The sequence below is a fragment of the Mesoplodon bidens genome (genome assembly GCF_964165515.1).
Source record: "Mesoplodon bidens genome assembly, chromosome: 8".
Lineage (NCBI taxonomy): Eukaryota > Metazoa > Chordata > Mammalia > Artiodactyla > Ziphiidae > Mesoplodon > Mesoplodon bidens.
The window spans coordinates 70150376-70165542 of record NC_138165.1 but is presented as its reverse complement, the minus strand read 5'-3'; the positions used below and the strand labels follow the sequence as shown (position 1 = coordinate 70165542).

At 44.0% G+C, this 15167-nt stretch overlaps 1 protein-coding gene across 4 annotated transcripts in view; it reads right to left on the bottom strand.

Moving 5' to 3' along the window:
- MYO1B (myosin IB) overlaps positions 1-15167 on the bottom strand; it is a 184967-nt gene that overhangs the window by 96492 nt on the left and 73308 nt on the right. The window lies entirely within an intron of this gene.

Below are 15167 nucleotides of genomic sequence, written 5' to 3'. Positions count from 1 at the left end.
CAGGACAATACACTGGAGTTTCAAAACAATGAGAAAAAGAATTTTTCAAACATTAGAAAAATGTTATCAAATACCAAATAGCTGATATTACCATCACTAAGCTAAACATAGAACTACTGCCTTCACAAACAAGATGGCTGAAACTGTAAGGTCCACCAGAGGCAGGTGGTACTATAGGTTTGCCATGGTTCTTGTCCAGTCCTGTGCGCTCTATGATGACAAAGGGCCCCCTATCAACAAAGTCCTCCTGTTGACCTTCCCCTCCTCAAAATTTACTAACAAGCTAAATTTTGCTCCCTCTAACTAACTGAAAAATAATTGGGACAATATGATACTGTACTTAAAATAGGAAAGCTCCACTTCTAATTCATTTATTAACAAGTACTTATTGAGTCTACCTTATGTGAAGAACACGCTAGCAATGCAGGGGAGAGAGATACAAAATAGAAAATAGGTTAAGTGCAAGGAAAAAGATATGTGCAAAACATTGCAGAACCAGACCTCAAGGGGGTAGGGGTGTGGAGTAGGAGTATCTTAAGAGGTAGAAAAACAGCCCTAAAGAATTCATTAGGGGGCTTCCCTGGTGGCGCAGTGGTTGAGAGTCCGCCTGCCGATGCAGGGGACACGGGTTCGTTCCCCAGTCTGGGAAGATCCCACAGGCCGCGGAGCGGCTGGGCCTGTGAGCCATGGCCGCTGAGCCTGCGCGTCCGGAGCCTGTGCTCCGCAACAGGAGAGGCCACAACCGTGAGAGGCCCAAGTACTGCAAAAAAAAAAAAAAAAAAGAAAGAATTCATTAGCAAGACAAAGGGCTTTTAGGCAAAAACAAAGGCCAAATATCCTAGGAGGTGGGGTAAAGGGTATAAGCAGTTGCAAGCTGCTGAAAGGCAAAGCCTGAGGAGTGATACGCTAGAGAGATGGGCAGACTCCAAATCAGGAGAATAGAGATGATGGGGAGCCACCCAGCGGGAATGTAAGCAAGAGACGGACAGGATCACATAGTAATCCGAGAGTAATTAGAGCTAAAAGTAGCCACATTTACCCTGTACCAGCATGGTCCCCAGGCCCTTCATATTTAATCATTTTTTAAAATTTATTATTTTTTTATCTGTTATTTTTGGCTGCGATGGGTCTTCATTGCTGCGCGCGGGCTTTCTCTAGTTGCAGCGAGAGGGGGCCACTCTTCATTGCGGTGCATGGACTTCTCACTGCGGTGGCTTCTCTTGTTGCAGAGCACGGGCTCTAGGCACATGGGTTTCAGTAGTTGTGGCATGCGGGCTCAGTAGTTGTGGCACGTGGGCTCTAGAGCACAGGCTCAGTGGTTGTGGCACATGGGCTTAGTTGCTCCATGGCATGTGGGATCTTCCCGGACCAGGGCTCAAACCCATGTCCCCTGCATTGGCAGGCAGATTCCCAACCACCGTGCCACCAGGGAAGCCCCCATATTTAATCATTTTAAATCTCACAACAAAACTACAACGAATAAATTATTATTAATCCCATTTTCAGGTGATGAAATTGTGGCAAAAAGTGAAGACAGAACTTGCCAAGGTCACACTGGCAGTGTGCTCTTGACCACTGGGACACACCACCTCCGTGTTCTGGACAGAGATCACAGGGCCACAGGACAGCATGTAAGAGAGACCAATCGGGAGGCAAGGAGCCTGGGGAAGGGCTGGGACACAGAAGAGCGTCAATTCAGCCAACCAGACTTTCGCTTCTCTTCAGGAAATGTGTGGCGCCATTAATAATGACAATGTACTGAGCACCTTCAATGTGCCAGGAGCTGAATGAAGTGTTCTCCTATTCATAATCAGATTTCATCCTTACAGTAGCTCTGTGAAGTGAATGTTACTTGCATCCTTAAAGAAGAAGGATCCAATGAGACTGAGAGGTGACATGACATGTCCAAGATCAGGACAGTCATAACTTGAACCCAGAAATCCTGTGTATCACATTCTTCCCCTCTCCTCACATCCTCTTAAGATTATCTGTGACCTTATCCTCTGGCTGGACCAGTGTGAGCCCCCAAAGAGAGTCACCACAAGCCTTAATTGTAACCGTCACATCAATGACTCCAACCAAAGCCTTGCACATAAATATACTCATTTGTTGAATGAACATATAAAGAAAAGGCAAGAAAGGGACTTTTTCGAGTAACATGTTGCTTTAGCTTGCTTATGTGAACAATGTACACTGATTGCTTTCCGTCCAGCATGTCTTCCTCACCCTCAGATCCCTTCAGCCATCCCCTAAATAAACAGTGCCTTGCTGTGTGCCAAGGTCGACCAGTGCCAAGGTCGCTCAGTGGTCTCATCCTTCTCTAGTGTTCTCTGAATCCCCGAGGAGGAAGCAAGCATCCCCCTCTGCACCACTGCACACTGGGACAACGGACAAAACAGTGAATCCCAGAGGCAGAGGCATCCTGGATGGACCGGGTTCCCTGGGCCCCAAACCCCCAACTTAACACCTACAGGACCCCGAGCAAGTCACTCACCCTGGCTGAGTTTTCTTCAGGTACAAAATTAAAAATGTAGCCACGGAGCTTCCCTGGTGGCGCAGTGGTTGAGAGTCTGCCTGCCAGTGCAGGGGACACAGGTTCCAGCCCTGGTCTGGGAGGATCCCACATGCCGCAGAGCGACTGGGCCCGTGAGCCACAACTACTGAGCCTGTGCGTCTGCAGCCTGTGCTCCGCAACAAGAGAGGCCGCGATAGTGAGAGGCCCAGGCACCTCGGTGAAGAGTGGCCCCCACTCGCCGCAACTGCAGAAAGCCCTCGCACAGAAACGAAGACCCAACACAGCCAAAAATAAATATAAAAACAAATAAATAAAAGATTACTATTAAAAAAAATTGTAGCCACGTACTTCCACTTAGAGGATTAAGTATACCTGTTTGAAAGCACTTTAAAAGTGATCAAGTCCTGAATAAATGTCCAATGTCCTTCTGTATCATGATTAGTTATGCAGACATCTTCTGATCCCTTACCAGACTGTAAGCTCCTGGGGGCACAGCCTTTCTGTGTAATTAATCTTTGTGCATCCCACAGAGATATGAACGTAAGACATCGTCTATACCAAAATACGAATGAATGAATGAGTGGATCCTCTCAAGTACTGACAAAGTCCCTACTGGACTGCACTCTGTAAACGGTGGTGAACAGGAAAGCCACGTCTTCTGTGACCTTCACAAGGGGAAGGAGAGCTTTACTCGGATTCCTAATTAGCCTTCCTCCCTCCCACTCCTCCCACCTCCAGACAAGAGCTCAGTGATGCCGCTGTCATTTTCATCATTGGCAAGAAACAGAGGAAAGCATGTTACGGCAAATGTACAAATGAACTTTTCCAACCATACACATTTGCCGACCTCTTCATGGGTTAACACAGGCCTTTTCCCATGTTCCTAAGACTGCAAGTTAGCTTTATATATTACACTATTACCAGATCCCAAAGGATGCAAAATGACTCCTAATGTGAATAACCACATATGATTGTGCATGCACACATATATATATGTGTACACACACACACACACGAGGGTTCAGAAGATCACCAAATGACCCTGGCATAGGTTTATTTCAAGTCAAAAAAACACCTAGCTTGAACACTTACTTTCCACTTGTCTATCTAGACAGAATACTTAACTGCTGTTCCCCAAACTGGGCTTGATTCATCTAACGAGGAGTGTATTTTAATTTAAGATAAAGGCTAAAAGGGATAGTTATTTTGTCAGGACTCTGGAGAGTCCCTGATTTCAAACTGCCATGAAAAGTTACCAATTAAAGTATTTAAGCACTGGGAAAACTGGCCTGGACTACTAGCACACGCATCTCAAGCAGAGCATACATGTCATCATACTTATTTCGTATAAACACGAAAGATCTTGACTTCACTTAAAAATGACAAAGGGGGGCTTCCCTAGTGGCGCAGTGGTTGAGAGTCCGCCTGCCAATGCAGGGGACGCGGGTTTGTGCCCTGGTCCGGGAAGATGCCACATGCTGCGGAGTGGCTGGGCCCGTGAGCCATGGCCGCTGGGCCTGCGCGACCGGAGCCTGTGCTCCGCAACAGGAGAGGCCACAACAGTGAGAGGCCCGTGTACCGCAAAAAAAAAAAAAAAAAGACAAAGGGGCAAGCAGGTCCTGAAGGACACCAGCTCCCCTCCCAATCTTGTTCTCCTTGTCTCTGGGAACGTTAGCACATACCCATCACCACGGCCAACATTTATAACTAAACTGAAACCACATGCCAGCCTTCCCAACCACTCTATAATTAAGGAACTTAAATAAATCTTTAGAGAAGTTTCTGCTTAAAAACAGTTGTGACCCATATGCTTCGCATTATTTTGTGAGCGTGTCATCATTGTGATTTACCACACACAAAAATGAATGGTTTATTGAACTATGATGACGAAAACAACGGGCAAACATGGTTTTCATCCCACCACATCAAGAGCGGGGTTTCATCCACTTTGTCTGTCCTCTAGTTGAGCTCTAAGAATAGTGAAAACCTGACGTTTGAGTGTAAGTCCTCCCCTCATTTCCAGATCAGCTAAACGGAACTTTCCCCAACACCAAGCATGTCTGCTGCACGTCTGCAAATAGCTGTATCCATCACTTTTAGGTTTTGGAAGCTTGGTTTGGGGCTCATCTGTTATGTTCTGTCAGACCAGAAGATTGGGTTTCATGGTCAAAATTATCTGGTCGGTGTTTATGTTCCTTCTCCACCTTCTTTCTTTTTTTTTTTTTTTTTTTTTGCAGTACGCGGGCCTCTCACTGTTGTGGCCTCTCCAGTTGCGGAGCACAGGCTCCGGACGCGCAGGCTCAGCGGCCATGGCTCACAGGCCCAGCCGCTCCGCGGCATGTGGGATCCTCCCAGACGGGGGCACGAACCCGTGTCCCCTGCATCGGCAGGCGGACTCTCAACCACTGCGCCACCAGGGAAGCCCTCTCCACCTTATTTCTGTTCAGAATGTTAATCTCCACCGTGGCCCTGCTTTCGTAGGCATCCAGGGTGATGGCAGGGCTTCTTCTCCCCAAACTCCAAGCGCTCCACCCTGCCACTTCCTTTCACCTACTGTACAAAGCAGAAAAGACGATGTGACACCCAACACATCACCCACCACCGCCTAAAGCTTATGCTTATGTTCTCCCAAGCAGCCCCCTACTTTTCAGTCCCTCTGGCTGTCCTCTAATGAGGCGCTTGAGGAATCACTCTCCGAAACGGTCAAATCCGCTTGAGGACTTTTAGTTTGTCATCGCCATTAGCCAAAGTGCTTAACAGAACAAATTTTGTCTCAGGAAACTTTCCTGAACTTAGATAACTGTTTCTACCTTTCTGTTTCTGTCTTTTTCTTTAAGAGCCCTCTCAAAATGGTATTCCCTTTCATTCAATCCTGAATCCTGGAATACTTTCAAATCATACTAGGGAAATTCTGCTTCTGAATTTAACCCTCTTAAAATAGCTGTCTCAAAATTCTCATCTACATTGAGATCTACAAATCTCAACTATTTCTCTCCTTTCTAGCTCTGGTTCGGCCCTAAAAACTGTGTGCTTTTAAAATTAAGCAACAAGGGCTTCCCTGGTGGCGCAGTGGTTGAGTCCGCCTGCAGATGCAGGGGACACGGGTTCGTGCCCAGGTCCGGGAGGATCCCACATGCCGCGGAGCGGCTGGGGCCGTGAGCCATGGCCACTGAGCCTGCGCGTCCAGAGCCTGTGCTCCGCAACAGGAGAGGCCACAGCAGTGAGAGGCCCGCGTACTGCAAAAAAAAAAAAAAAAAAAAAAATTAAGCAACAAAAAGTGTTTTTTAAAAAAATTCCTAACCTCTAAGTGTGCCACCAATTCCTAATTTCATACTAAACCCGATTAAGGGCTAAGGTAGTCCACAGCAAGGACATGGAAGAGAAGGAAAAGGAGAAAGGGAATTGTGTGTGGTGTGTTTTGCACAGTAACCTTGAGGTCTGTTTATTTGCTTGTTTGTTTTTAAAGGAGAGGCACAATGCTGGCCTTCCTTGTAAAATACTATTGCAGGTAGCTGTACATCTATAACTGTCTCATATTCTCAATTCAGAAACATTCACTCACTTGAAAAATAGCACCCTGTTAAATTAGTGTTATGCCCTTCCGTGAAACATTCATCCTATCATATCTTAAGGGAAAACTTCAGGGAAAGTAAGTTTTTATACTTCTTTGTTCCAAGTAACTATAACCTTTTTTTATCCTGGAAAGCTTTATTACATTCTTGTCCTATGCCAGGACAGGCATACCTCATTTTAATGTGCTTCATTTTATTGCACTTCCCAGATACTGTGTTCTTTACAAATTGAAGGTTTGTGGCAACCCTGCATCAAGCAAGTCTATTGGCACCATTTTTCCAACAGCATTTGCTCACTTTCATGTCTCTTAGTTGGTCACATTTTGGCAATTCTCACAATTATTTCAAACTTTTTCATTATTTTTACATTTGTTACAGTGACCTGTGATCTGTGATCTTTGATGTTACTATTATAACTGTCTTGTTGTTTTGTATTTTTTATGTAATGTATGTACACTGTTTTTTTAAAGACATAATGCTGTTGCACACTTTATTGATAGACTACCATACAGTGTAAACATAACTTTTACATGCACTGGGATACCAGATAATTCGTGTGACTTGCCTTATTGAGATATTCACTTTATTGAGGTGCTCTGGAACTGAACCCACAATGCCTCTGAGGTGTGCCTGTGCAAGCATGGTAAATTAACATATTTACAACAGTACAGTTATTCCTACACAGCCACAACACTGGTAAGCATTCCTAACAATCCAAGGCTCAGAGCAAGAGAAGTCAGACAACAAAAGTAAGTCTCCCTTCAAGACAGACAGCAACAGGGACTTCCCTCATGGAGCAGTGGTTAAGAATCCGTCTGCCAATGCAGGGGACACGGTGTTCAAGCCCTGGTCCGGGATCTTCATAATGGAGTTCCTCAGGTCTACCCCAGCCAAGGCCAGCTGGCTAAGTGTCCCTCAAACACCTTCCTTCTCCTGGAGACGGATGTGAAGGTGGACTGGGCCAAGGGATGACTCCTTTTCAAAGGTGGATTGCAAAAGCCAGGTATTGAAGACATGCATTAGGAAGTAGATAAGAGGTTTAAAAAAGACTAAATTATGTCAGGAAGGAAAAGGACTGGACTTAAGATATGAAGGCAGTAAGGAGGAAACATCTGCCTTCAGGGCCTGGAAGCCGCTCTTTGGAATTTAGCGGTAATCCCTTTGCAGCTGAGGACTTCCTTCTGCAAATGGTGCCCTGAGCATGAGAGGCCACAGGGGAAAGCCCTCCACAGGGCCAGCATCCTGCTTGGGGCTTGGCAGGCAGTTAAAAGCACAGATTCCAGCTTATCAGTCTTTGCTGTCTCAGGCCTTATCTCACAAATTAATGAAGTGTGGGTGGTTTCTACTGTCTTGAATCAGTCCCCTAATAACTAAAATGGAAGAGTATGCGGAGGCTAGCGAGAACATTCACAGGGGTGAGGTTCCCAGGCACCCATGAGCTGAGAGGCATTGTGCTCATTCACTGTGAGGGTTCTGGGAATGAAGATGAAGAGAATCCGTCCTCCACAAGCTTCTAGTCGAACAGGAAAGACACTAAGTCCCCCCAAAAAGAGGCGTGGGAGAAGGTAAGAAACACATGAGCAATCTCCTAAAAACATTCAAATTGGGAAAAAATGACTTTTACTGACAAAGGCATGTCACGGAAAACTGTAAAATCTTAACCCCAAGGCATATGCAAGGACAGAGGCTGGGAGAATGCAGAGTTAAGGAGGAAATTATGTTATTTCCCCTGTCCAGAAATTAACAAAACACACCTGATCTGGGGAAAAGAACAAACAGACAACTGGGCTCTTAATTCAAATTCAAGAAGCCCTTATAAGTATTTTTAGCATCTCTTTTAACAAAGGAATACTAACAATCATCTTTTATTACCCAGCTCTCATAAAAGTAACTACACAGTTACTGTCTACAAGAATAGCCTTTCCTGAGCAAGGTAAATACAATTGAACAAATTCCCAACACAACTGTTTCTTAGCTTTTTGGCAAAATAGCTTATTTCAACCAATTTCATAGTTTTTATGACTGTATTACAGGCAACTCAATCCTGGGGGTGGAGGAGAAATCGATCCCAAGAGAAGTTATTCCAACGATCGTCCTAATTGTCCTTAGGACTTAATGTTTTATTCCTTAAAGTAAACAGAATGATTTCAAGTTCTCAAAACGCGAAATGATTTTTCAGATAGGTGCTCCCTACTGATTTGAAGCGTAAAAGTGTGCCACCTTGTATGCCATTCTGTGTGTCTTTGTGTAACACTGAAACACACATTCTGATCTAAGGCACTTCACATCCACAAACCAAACAGTTTCAACTGTTCAGTAAAATCAACCTTTCATGTTTACAATGTTCAAATGTCAAGCACTCTGCATCATCTAACTTTGATAGCCCCCGCCAGTGCCTGCCAGGTACACAGGATACAAGGACATGAGGTGGAGTCCCAGTTTCCCTCCAGTAAGAGAAAGAGAGAGACACAGGGACATTCGTCTGCAATAGACGATGCTGCACTGGGCACCTTGCATGGCACCACGTACTGAAGAAGTGCAGAGAAATCTGGCTTCGGTTATCATGGAAGGCATTGAGTGGAGATGGCATCTGAATGGGAACTCCAAGTACACACTGCTGTGGTTTATTTAAAAAAAAAAAAAAAAAAAAAAGCACAGAGGAGAGGGAGTGGGCAGTAGGGAAAGCTAACAACTTCTTCAAGCTTTGGTTTATGCATCCAGCCTTACAGAGCTGTGCAGAAGATGCCCCTTGCACAGCATCCGCAACAGAGCAAGAGCTGAATAAACGACTGAAAGGCCAGATGGGTCTAAGTTTGCATGTTATGGAATCAAGGTCATAAATATATTCACATCTGAAGAACAAGATCTACCACCATTTCACAGAGTGGATGCAAAATTCAATGAAATCAACAAATATTAATAAGATGCCTGATTATAAACAGGTACATGCACATACATACACACACACTAGACCACAGGGTATATACAATGGAATAACTGAGTTTGCATATATTATTGTGGAGAAAGGAAAGTGAATTGGCAAAATGATAATAATAATGAGACTTTCTGAAATTAGCTAAATTCATATCATGATATTGTAAGGGAAGAAATATCTTGGAAATAATTTTAAGAGAATTTAGTACTTATTAATTCAATAAACATTCTATGTGCCACGAAGAGTGTCAGGCAGAGGAATACAAATGATGTCATCCCTACCCTCAGGTGCTCAGTTTAGAGAAATCATGTATTATCTAACTAGATAATAACTCAGTCATCTGCAGACAAGTCATTTGGTCTACATGGCTCACTTAAAAAACAACAACAAAAACCTCTCTCTAAAGCACGAGGGATACCAGTACCAGAAAAAAATTTTTTTGAATTAAAATTTTACTTGACTCTTTCATCCAGGTACCCAATACCCTTCAAATCTTCCCCTTCCTCTCCTCTCCATCACTGGTTTTTTACTGCCTTAGACAAGTTCCTCATTTCTGGTCTGAGCGTCAGTAATTCTTAAAGGGATTTTCTATATCCAAGCAGGGCACTTTCACAAGCCACCCTGATACAACGCTGTCCAAATATGACGTCATTTTTCATTAACAAGACTTTCTCCCCTGTCCTCACTACGGCCAGATTTAACTTCTTGCTTTTATGTGTTTCTGTAACTAAGTTTTTTCCCCAAATTTGTTAAACGCAAAGCAAGGTTATATCATTCCTGTCCCCCCAAATTATGATTCTATGGAGTACTCTGATTTTAAGTACAATGCTTTTATTTTGCTTAGGCACCAGACAGAAGTACTGGACACTTGTTTGAGAATTTCACAGCCGTCTGAACTGAACTGGAGTGATCCTAAGAGGCTCTCCTCCCCAGCAGGGTTTAATATGTACCTATTCCAACAAGGTCAACAAATTCAAGACAAAGACAAAATGCAGAAATCTTTCCTCTGGGTTTCTAAACAGAAAAAAAACAGGAAAAAAAATATTACACAGCCAAATCCATGTCTCAATTTTAAAAAGCAACTCAGTGACTAAAGGGAGGAAATCAGAAGATTACGAATCAGACCATGAGACAGAAGCGCCCTCAGAGAATGAGCAGGCTCCGGGCTTGGGGTGACTGACAGCCCTCTCTGAGAGGCGGACCTAGGATGACCACTCCTCACTTGGGTGCGGCTCCCAGATGGTTCTCACTCCCACTCCCTCCTTACCCCAGTCCTGGTCTGCTTCATACGGAAGAGGCTTCAACAATAAGGTAAGGCAGGCTCAAGATGCCAGGAGGTCTGCTCTGTACAGTATTTGGTTAACTAGTGTGTGTGTGTGTGTGTGTGTGTGTGTGTGTGTGTGTGTGTGTGTGTGTGTGTGTGTGTGTGTGTGTGTGTGTGTGTGTGTGTGTGTGTGTGTGTGTGTGTGTGTGTGTGTGTGTGTGAGTGAGAGAGAGAGAGAGAGAGAGAGAGAGAGAGAGAGAGAGAGAGAGAGAGATGCTAAAATGTCTGCCTTTTAAAAACGGCTTCAAAGTGGCCACGTAAGAATGAGTAAACCGGGAAAAATGGGAAAATACCATACGACACTCGCCACTTGCTCTGCAGGCTGGCTTCCCCACCACCCTCCTCCTTCTAAAATGTAAGCAGGTTACTCTCTCCTCCGCAAGCTTCTCTGGCTCTCCACCACTCTCTCGCAGAACCCGGCCCACACCTGAGGCGGGGGATGATGAAGCAACAATGCTTTGAGCTACCCCGGAGGAAGATTTAGTGCTGATACACGGAAAGTGCCCTGACACTGACAAAGGGGTCTGAAACAACATATCACTCCAGCACACAGAAAGCACAGCTCCAAAATGGACTTAAATACAGAGCATGCAAGTTTTTTAAGCCAGGTCACGATGTCTGCAAAGTGGCCACAAGAAAATGACTGCCTTGAAATGTCACACACACAGATCACACATATATTTGAGAGAAAGACTCAGATCTACCAGCAGGCAGTTAGTATTATTACCACACATCTGCAGGGGGAAAAGTCATCTGGCAAAGACTTTGTGCTCAAAGACCAAACTTTGAGAAACTAAGAATAAAGTCCTGGAAGCCAGCAAAAATCCTCCCTGATCAGCAGGGTAGGGGCAAGAGATCCCAGATGAGAACAGACCATGCCCTGAGGTGCTCTGGATACCAATATTAGGTCCTGGAAAGCTATGCACAGTGCCAGTGTATGTTTTTATTATAGAATATAAGCTCAAGACAAGTTTCTATCTTCAACACAAAATCTTAAACTTAAAAACTTCCTTCATTGGGCCTCCCTGGTGGCGCAGTGGTTGAGAGTCCGCCTGCCGATGCAGGGGATACGGGTTCGTGCCCCGGTCTGGGAGGATCCCATATGCCGCGGAGCGGCTGGGCCCGTGAGCCATGGCCGCTGAGCCTGCGCATCCGGAGCCTGTGCTCCGCAACGGGAGAGGCCACAACAGTGAGAGGCCCGCGTACCGCAAAAAAAAAAAAAAAAAAAAAAAAAACTTCCTTCATGGATATCCTGACCAGTTTCTGGCCAGAGGGGTCAAAATCAGGCAGGCCACTCACCCAGAATCCAGTCTCTAAGCGCCTTATTTCTAACAGATTAATCTGTGCCACAGATTACAACCCAAGCAAGGCCCTTCCGAGAAGCAAGCATAGCTCTCTCTCCTGGCTGATCTCCCTGTTGGTTCCTCCTCTGCCCCACTGTCCCCACCGAACACCCTCTTCTCTTGGAAGTCCTCAATGATTCCCCTTGTTCTAAGAGATCCTTGCCCATACACCTATAAAAAACAAAATCCCATTTATACATCTACTGTATCTTTAACATGTGGTTTAAATTTCTGGAGACCATTTTGCTTAGTTTCCCTCCCTTGAGGGCAGACATTATTACTCATCATCTCAGTGGCTGACACACAGTGTATGGTCAGAATAAGTTTGTGAAATGAATCCTAAGATAGTCTTTTCTCCGAATCATGTAAGAAATTGACAAAATTAATGTATGGCATTTTCAAACTCTAAGTTTACCAACTAGTTGTAAATAGTTGGTATATATAAACCAAGTAAGGGAGAAATTAAAAGATATGCTATTCAAGTATGCCTATGTAAGTGCACGTTCATATCTTTACAAAAAAAGAGCCTTACAAATTTAACATACTCAAAGAAGAAAGTTGAAGAGAAATGGGACTCTATTTTTTTTTTTGGCTGCATTGGGTCTTTGTTGCTGCACGCCGGCTTTCTCTAGTTGTGGCAAGTGGGGGCTACTCTTCGTTGCGGTGCGCGGGCTTCTCATTGGGGTGCCTTCTCCTGTTGCAGAGCACAGGCTCTAGGTGCGCGGGCTTCAGTAGTTGTGGCACATGAGCTCAGTAGTTGTGGCTCGTGGGCTCTAGAGCGTAGGCTCAGTAGCTGTGGTGCACGGGTTTAGTTGCTCCACTGCATGTGGGATATTCCCAGACCAGGGATCGAACCTGTGTCCCCTGCATTGGCAGGCGGATTCTTAACCACTGCGCTACCAGGGAACTCCCTGGGACTCTATTTTACACTTTCTAGCTGAAATTCTTCATTTAGGTTATTTCTTATTATCTAGCAATTCTCCCTAATGCTAATCTATATAGATTCTGTTTAAAGACACAGGCAAATGGTCACCTATAATCTTCTGCTTTAGAAAGGCATGGTGTGATTATATTTGCACTGGTAACGCTCTAGGACCTTGCTAGTTCTTGAACTAAGTGGCAAAAGCAATTAGAGTCATTTCCAGAACTGGCTGATGAGAAGATTCTGCTTCTACTGCTTCTTAAAGCCCCCAGTTGGTAGCACTCTCCTCTCCAAAATATGTAGAGTCACTTCGCAAGGTCCCTCTAAGCAAATCATCATGTTTATCCTAAGTTGCTTCTCCAGTTCTGCAGCCAATATCTATTGAGTGCCTACAATCCACCAGGAACTGTGCACCCAGCGTCAAAGGACATGAAGATAAAAAAGAGGCTTGTCCCTACCCTCCAGGCCATCAAGTTCAAGGCTCTCCCTCGACCATGGCCTGTTGAGAGTCACTCATAACAGTCCCATTCTGCTACCCCCAGCAAAAGACCCCCCCCCAAAAAAAGGAATGGAGTTTCACTGTCTAGAACTTATGTTCTTCAGAGCAGAGATTCTACACCAAGAAAATCACTGGGACAGAGAGAGGTGGGGCACTCAAAATTTTTGTTACATGAATAAACCAATAAATCTTCAAAGACTCCACACATTAAATCTTTGTAACTTAAACTGGTTAAAAGACTGCTTAGACAAGCCATTGAGATCTGACATGCCGTGGAATCCAACCAATTTAGTGACATGTCCTAGAATGATACCAAATGACCCTCAATGGAGCTTTCTATATGCCAATAGCAGGCTTAGTGACAGAGGGAAATCTACAAAGATTTGGAACAAAGCCACATTTCTCAGGAGGTTTCAAAACTCTGACACGTATTGGAGGAAGACTTCTCCACAATTTTTATAAACAGTCATTCAAATATGGAATCCCAATACCTAAAACTATTCTATAGTCCCTAACCTTATTGCTTAAGGTTAAAAAAAACAAGAAAACACACACACACTCGCAAACACATATAGACTGCTCTCTCCAGATATGTGTACTTCAAATACCTACTAATTGAGGAAATACCAACCTCTGCAATAACTCTCCAGACCCAAAGACTGGCACCATCCCTATACCCTACATGGTTGCCTAATCACCACCATAAACTAGTTCCAGTCTAGAGAATCTTCTATTTGTCATGTCTATGGTCTGTAACTCTACGGAGAGCAGGGGGCCATCTATTCAAATGAGTCTTGGTTTGCTTCCTCAATTTTCATAAAATGATGACAACTTTATTTTAAAATAAAGGCTCTATCTTTTTATTGACAACAGAGCATGTGGACTCTGGGCCCTTTCCAGAGAATACAACCTCTAATGGTCTGCAGACCACCATTAATTCAAAGCCCAGTTATAAAAAAAGAAAACAAATAAAGGAAGTTACAAAACTGTCACGGTATCCCTTGAGGGAGAAACTGCAATCTATCTGTTCCTTGTATTCCTGAATCAAACCAAACCATCAATAACGTAGGTACTTGTACTGGTGGTTCTCAACCTTGGACGCACATTGGAATCACCTGGGGAGCGGATGCCTCACCACCCCTCTCCCACGCTCCACAGATTCGATGGGATTCTGTGGTGGTTCTGTTGAGCAGCCCAGGATGACAATGTGTCTTATAGACTTGCTTTTCCTAAACTGTGCTTTGGTGTTATGTCCTCTGCTTCTTCTTAGTGAAGTGGCATAAAAAGCAGCCACATAAAATTCACTACTTTATTTTCTGCAGGGAAATTTTGGGAGGTGTTGCTCAAAATGACATCCTTCATCTCGTAAGTCCCATAAGACTTTAAAATCACTTTTAAACCTAACTGGTAAGGAAAACTTTTCTTCTCTTGAGCAACTCAAGTGCTTTGATCTTATGTGCAAAAATAAGTTTGTAACTGATCATATTTCCCTTTTTGTTTTGACCACCAGGAAATGAAAAATCCAAGTTCAATAACCATAGAGGACGTCATGGGATTAACTTTTGCTTAGGTCTCATTTCTTCTTTTCCCTTTGCTCTGACTTTTTTTTTTTTTTTGGGAACAGAGAAAGGTTTATTACAGGGCCAACCAAGCAAGGAGAACAGGTGGCTTCTGCTCAAAAAAGCCCCGACCTGCTCTGACTTTTTAGAAGCTATTTATTTTACAAAACTGACTGTAAAACAGTAGCTGCCTTCAGTCAATTTTCAACATGAGGAGATATGACAATGAGCTCCTATTCATATTCCTCACATATCTTTGAACTATAAATGATCAAATACTGAAATTGGTGTGACTAAAATCCATGGATACATGTACAATTCTACGTTGGTTTTTTTTGGGGGGGCAGGGGGGTGAGGATAGATGGAGGGATAGGTAGGTAGGTAGATAGATAGACCTCCCCCAAAATATATGAGCCACCTTATAAGCATAGCTAAGAATTTAGCTATGCTTTCTGGCAATTTCCCAGAAAATTTTCATTTATTCACTTAAAACTGTTA